The sequence below is a fragment of the Panicum virgatum genome, chromosome 8K (assembly GCF_016808335.1).
Source record: "Panicum virgatum strain AP13 chromosome 8K, P.virgatum_v5, whole genome shotgun sequence".
Taxonomy (NCBI): Eukaryota; Viridiplantae; Streptophyta; class Magnoliopsida; order Poales; family Poaceae; genus Panicum; species Panicum virgatum.
The window spans coordinates 29,942,094-29,948,093 of record NC_053143.1 but is presented as its reverse complement, the minus strand read 5'-3'; the positions used below and the strand labels follow the sequence as shown (position 1 = coordinate 29,948,093).

General features: G+C 44.1%; 1 non-coding gene across 1 annotated transcript; it reads left to right on the top strand.

Annotated features, from left to right (window-relative positions):
* The first annotated feature begins 4,267 nt into the window (after positions 1-4,267).
* Positions 4,268-4,374, top strand: LOC120646531. Its single transcript, XR_005664436.1, has one exon. It is a non-coding gene; the product is annotated as a small nucleolar RNA R71 (small nucleolar RNA).
* Positions 4,375-6,000: the final 1,626 nt, after the last annotated feature.

The following is a 6,000-nucleotide window of genomic DNA, read 5'->3' as shown; positions in this document are numbered from 1 at the left end:
GTGACACACACAAACTACCCTTTTGGATAAATAAATGAAAGAAAGATAAAAGATGGTCTAGGCCGGGAGCAAGGTAAAATTCAGAGCTCGAGTCAACTGTGCTAGACTAGCTATATCTATACTATCTCATTGGTTAGATCGTCAGAGATTAAACTACACAACAGGGAGACCGCTATCAAAGCAACGGGAGGAGCCCGTACACCCCGGCAGCTTTATGTACCTCCTACCCCCCATACCGAACGTGGAGGATTACTCAGGCTCGGACAGGGCTGTCACTATTTGCCGGCTACCTCTACAAACTGTGGATATAGTTGACATCCAGCAACTCTTAGATAATCTAGACACCATGTCTACACTAGTAAGGGATACTCTAGTGTCCCGCATGGAGCCCCCACCCTCGGGATGGACAGACATCACACTAGAGCAAACATACGAATACTGGAGCAGTTGATAGAGTTCTAAGCACGAAATACTAACCATCTCAAGCATAGGGCGATCATACAATGCAAGCATTGAATAATAACATAACCATATCAAGAAGCATATATCCGATGACTCAGAACATACTTCGAGCAAATATTGGTAACCATAGTCTAATTCTATTACAAACAACCGAATATTACAAGAAAGAACTAGAGATGAACCCATACCAAACTCTCGAGCAGATCCGGCGACTCGAAGACTCCTAGACTTCTCCTAAACTCCACTAAGCCTAAAGACTATGCAAGATGAGCAAGAGAGGAGAGGAAGTGTGGTGTGTGTATGTGTCATAATTTCTACCCCCCTTTTGTATTTATAGCAGGGAGCCACAGGGTGAGACCCTTGCAACCGACCTAGGGGACCTATGAGGAGGCGCCATGTGGCTTGGATGAGGCAGTGGGGCCCACGAGCCAGGTCGCCCGACCTGGTAGGTCGGTCGGCCTGCCCGGGCCGCCAACCGCCCCCAGCTTCTTCCAGCAGGTTGTCCTGGGCTGCCTTGTCCTAATCCCATTGGTCTTGGCCTGTCTTGAATGGTTTGAACTGGGTTCTTGGGTTACACTTGGTCCATTTGAGCCTAAATCATCGCTCTGGTATTTTTTGTGATTTTATGCCAGGCCAAAGTATGCTTGCAACCTGCATATTAGCTCAAAAACACAACATGCATTTTCTAAAAGGTAAAGTGTGGTTTAGGGACTTTATTGAATAAAGATGCGTATAAGAAATGCAAACTCTCATGATTTTCTGATCAAGTTGACTCCTGGAAATAATCGTTAGTGAGCGTCAACAAGATCCCCCAAGCTATCCTTTGCTCGTCCCGAGCAAAGTAGGACAAATCAGGTTGTTGAACAGAAAATCACTTTGACTCGTACCTTACCTGTCATGTCATAATCTGAAGCAAAGAGATTCATCTATAAGCTTAAATGAGTTGGCTATCATACATTTGCACAATCACCTTACTCCTTCATGGGGCTTTTTAGCTATCTCCTTGTCTTGGGTTGTTGAGAGTTAGAATGGTGCATAGAGTAGTACTTACTTGCTCATAGATCCACAATCCATCTGGAGATACTTTTTGATTTTTTTTTGAAAATATGGCAAAGTTCCCAGGATAACTCTCTCGAGGCACTCAACTTGTATTTCCTTACCAGAGCAGTATTCGCCATTGATCTCTCCTACTACTACAAAGCTTTTGTGGAGCTCAAGGTAGGATAAGAATGGGGCATACTTGCATTCCATATATTGTAAAGTCAAAGAGATGATCCATGGAGAAACAAGTCATGCAATCTCGATCAAAAGGTGCAAGTGTATGAATGGATGGATAGATGGATGGATGGGTGTGGCTTACTCCTTGAGGCAATGGTTTTCTCTCTCGAATCATCCCTTGTCTCTCTCTTTTTTTTCTGAGACATGGCTACCCCTTTTCTCTCTTTTTTTTGGATCATGCTTCTTTGGCATGCCATCTTTTCTCTTTTGGGGGCAACCATAATCTGACTTTATTTCATTGCAGGGATGTTCTACGAGAGAGATCGCCAAGACATGGAGCATTTATTAATGTGGAATGGATGGATGGTGGTGCTAATTCCCAGTGTAGGAATGTAGCAAAAAGGATGGGATGTGTACGTGCTTATGATCGAGAAAGCATGAAAAGTATCTCACTAGGGTCATACAATTTGACAAAACTCAATAGAACATCAAGCAGCATATGTGTAAGTTTTTTCATGGAATATGACATATGGCTCTGGTAGGACATTGCATATCTCTGGGGAACTTGCCTTTTTAGATTTTTGAAAACAACTCCAGATTTCAAGCATCACTAGAACAAACTTGCACAACTTTATTTACCATATCTAAACTCACAACAACTTAGACTTGGATCAAGCATATGCAACCCACGGAACTTTCAGGTTCATTGGCAAGATATTCGCATAACCAACAGGTTTAAACTCAAGAGAACTCTCATTTTCAAACTAGGCACAACAAACATGGTAGAGCAAAGCAAAACTCATCCTTTCAACTTGTCATAAAGAGTTAAAACATTCTTACCGCGCATGATGAAAAAGGGAAATAAAGCAGTAATTTTTTATTTTTTTGAAAGTTTTTATTATATTTTATTCAAAAGCAAGTAAAGGGATACAGTTGACTTAGGGGAGGGAACCTCCCCCAAGCTAACTCTTGGTTTAGGGTCCGAAAAGCAGGACCTTTCTCCATACCTGATCAGGTTGAGGCCGTTTCATCCGTACCTGGAGAAGTAGTAGCGGTCAATGATGTCTTGTTCTTCTTGCGCCATTTCTTGTTCTTCTTTGATGGCATAAACGGCACAGGAATAGGATCCTCGAATGTCGGGTAGACGATTTCCAGATCTTCCCATACTGTATTGGTGATGAAGTCCGGGATCTTCTGGTCGTCTTCCACTAGCTCGGTTGGTGGAGTATGAATCTCCCAATCCTCCCAAACTGGGTTGGAGGGGGAATGATAATCTTGATCATCCCAACCGGGTTCTGCCCATAACCCTTGTTTCTCACTATCCTCATGAATCAGAAATACCTCCCTCTTGTTTTGAAACTTGAATTTCATGGACTTTCCCATGATACAGAGACTGATTCTTCCTGTCCCTACATCAATTCTGGCATTTGTATCCTTGTGGAATGGTCGCCCAAGTATGAGCGGAATCCCAAGATCTCCTTCCATATCAAGGACTATGAAGTCCACCAATATGTAGGTATTCTTGACTTTTACCATAAGCCTTTTCACAATTCCTTCGGGATATCTTATCGTGGAATCCGCCAGCTGAACACACATAGTAGTAGGGGAAATTGATGGATAGCCTAGCTTTTCGAATGTTACCTTGGGCATGATGTTGACACTGGCTCCAAGGTCACACAGGGCGTGATCAAATTCATAATCAAAGATTGAGCAGCTGATCACTAGGGTTCTGGGATCTTCTCTTATTGTGGCTGCTAACTCGCCCCACGCACCTCTTCTTGGGTGTGTGAGCTTTTCTGCATAACTGAGGGGTGTCCTACTAAGTGGCTCCTTCCACATAGCATTGATGACATTTACGCTCTCTAGAGTTGATTCGGGTTGCCCCAGAATCTTCCCTAGTTCAGCAGCAGGTGTAGCAGCAGCTAGCTGAGCCAATTGAGTTTCTAGCGTCGTGTTGAAACTCAGCTGGTTCTTCATAGCGGTGGAGAATCCGTCCATCTTGGCATGGATGGTCTCCATAGATTTGTCTATAGCGGCCAACTTCTTCTGAAGGGACTCATTGATCTTTGCTTGGCCGTAGACAAGATCTCTTATGGTAGGCTGGTTAGGATTGAAAGAATTTGAATTGTCATTACCTCCTTGGTAGTATGGGCATAGTTGATTCCACCTCTAACCTCCTTGTGGATGAAACCCATTGTTGCCATTGAGAAATAGAGCTTCCTCTTGGGTTTCTAGGCAATTGTCGCCTGAATGTCCAACATTCCCACAGACCTCGCACGTCATGCAAGTTTCCAAGGCATGAAGTGTTTGCATTTGAGTCTTATATTGGGAATAGTCCTCAAATTTCTTGAGGAGGAGATCAATCTTCATAGCGAGCATGTCGGCCTCCTTGACGAAGTGCATACCTCGCTGGCACGGTTGGAGGCGATCATTGCTTCAACCTTGGTTGGACACCATCTTCTCGATCAATGATGTAGCTCTTTCAATAGTTAGCGAGAAGAAAGCTCCACCCTCAGCGGCATCCACATGATCACGGGATGACTGAGTCAACCCATTGTACAAGTTCTATAGAATGAGTCAATTGTCCATTCCATGGTGCGGACACATTAGAATGTACTCCTGAAGTCTCTCCCAAGCTTCAGGAATTGACTCATTTGATGCCAGCTGAAAGTTCGAAATCCGACCACGAAGAGCATTGGTTTTGCCCGTCGGGAAGAACTTCGAGAGGAATGCCTTGGCACATTTGTCCCAAGTATCCACAGCAGCCTTGTTAGCATAAAACCATTGCTTTGCTCTCCCCAAAAGAGAGAACGAGAACAGACGGAGCCGGATTGCATCTTGTGATACACCCTTGATAACAAAAGTACTGCAGAGCTCCAGGAACTGCTGGAGATGAGCGTTGGCATCCTCATTGGCCTTGCCACAGAAAGGGCTAGCCTGCACCATCGTAATGAGACCCGTCTTGATCTCAAAATTTTCCTCTCTAGTGTTAACCTCGGGCCCAGTGGGGACCTGGTTAGCAGACGGAGCAGAGTAATCACGGAGTGTCTTCTGGGCCATAGCTTGAGATGCTGATGACGATGCAATGACTGGTTCAGCTACCAAGAGTGAGATTTGAGGAGGTACGATACGAGGTCGAACTCTTCTCAAAAGTGACTCTGGATCGGAATGAAAGTTTTGCGGCAAGTCAAAATCGGTCATACACTACCCTGTTTTCATATCAACAAAGACAAGAAAACAGAGCCAAGTTAGCCTGTTTAGCAAGCGAATACCAATTTCGATTTTGTTCATAACTTTGTCTATATACTTCAATCTGTGCCTTCCCCGGCAACGACACCAAAAATGCTTGTTGGCGCCTACCAACGTCACCACCGGGAAAGTAGTGATGACGCCCGCAGACGCCAATTTTGGGTGGCAGTATTTCATGAACCACGAATAAATCTGCAAGCACACGGAATACCGCTGTAGCATTTTACCCGGGAGTATACCGGGGTGTCATTTATATTTCCGCAGAGAAGGCGGTGAGTGAAGAGATATAGACTAGTTGATGAACTTTATCTAGATTGGATATTCTCATGTATAAACAGGGGTAAGATATATAACATGGTAGGAGGTAGTGTGACACACACACAAACTACCCTCTTGGATAAATAAATGAAAGAAAGATAAAAGATGCTCTAGGCCGGGAGCAAGGTAGAAGTCAAAGCTCAAGTCAACTGTGCTAGGATAGCTATATCTATACTATCTCATTGGTTAGATCATCAGAGATTAAACTATACAATAGGGAGACCACTATCGAAGCAATAGGAGGAGCCCGTACACCCCGGCGGCTTTATGTACTCTTACTGACATACCGAACGTGGAGGATTACTCTGGCTCGGACAGGGCTATCACCACCTGTCGGCTACCTCTACAAACCGTGGGTATAGTTGACATCCAGCAACTCTTAGCTAATCTAGACACCATGTCTACACTAGTAAGGGATACTCTAGTGTCCTGCGCAGAGCCCCCAACCTCCGGATGGACAGACATCACACTAGAGCAAACATACGAATACTAGAGTAGTTGATAGAGTTATAAGCACAAAATACTAACCATATGTTATCGCCATAAATTAACAGGGTTAATTAATGGGCCATAAGCGAGTTGAGCTTAAAGTAGGAATTAAAGAAAGCTTGTGAATCGGCTCCTGCGTGAGTATTTGGGCCGTGTGGGCCATGTATCTTTAGATTTAGATCAGTTTGGATTAGAGATAGAGTCCGATTTTGACACGTTAGTTTAGATTGTTTTCCAAGTCTCCGGACTATAAATATGTACCCT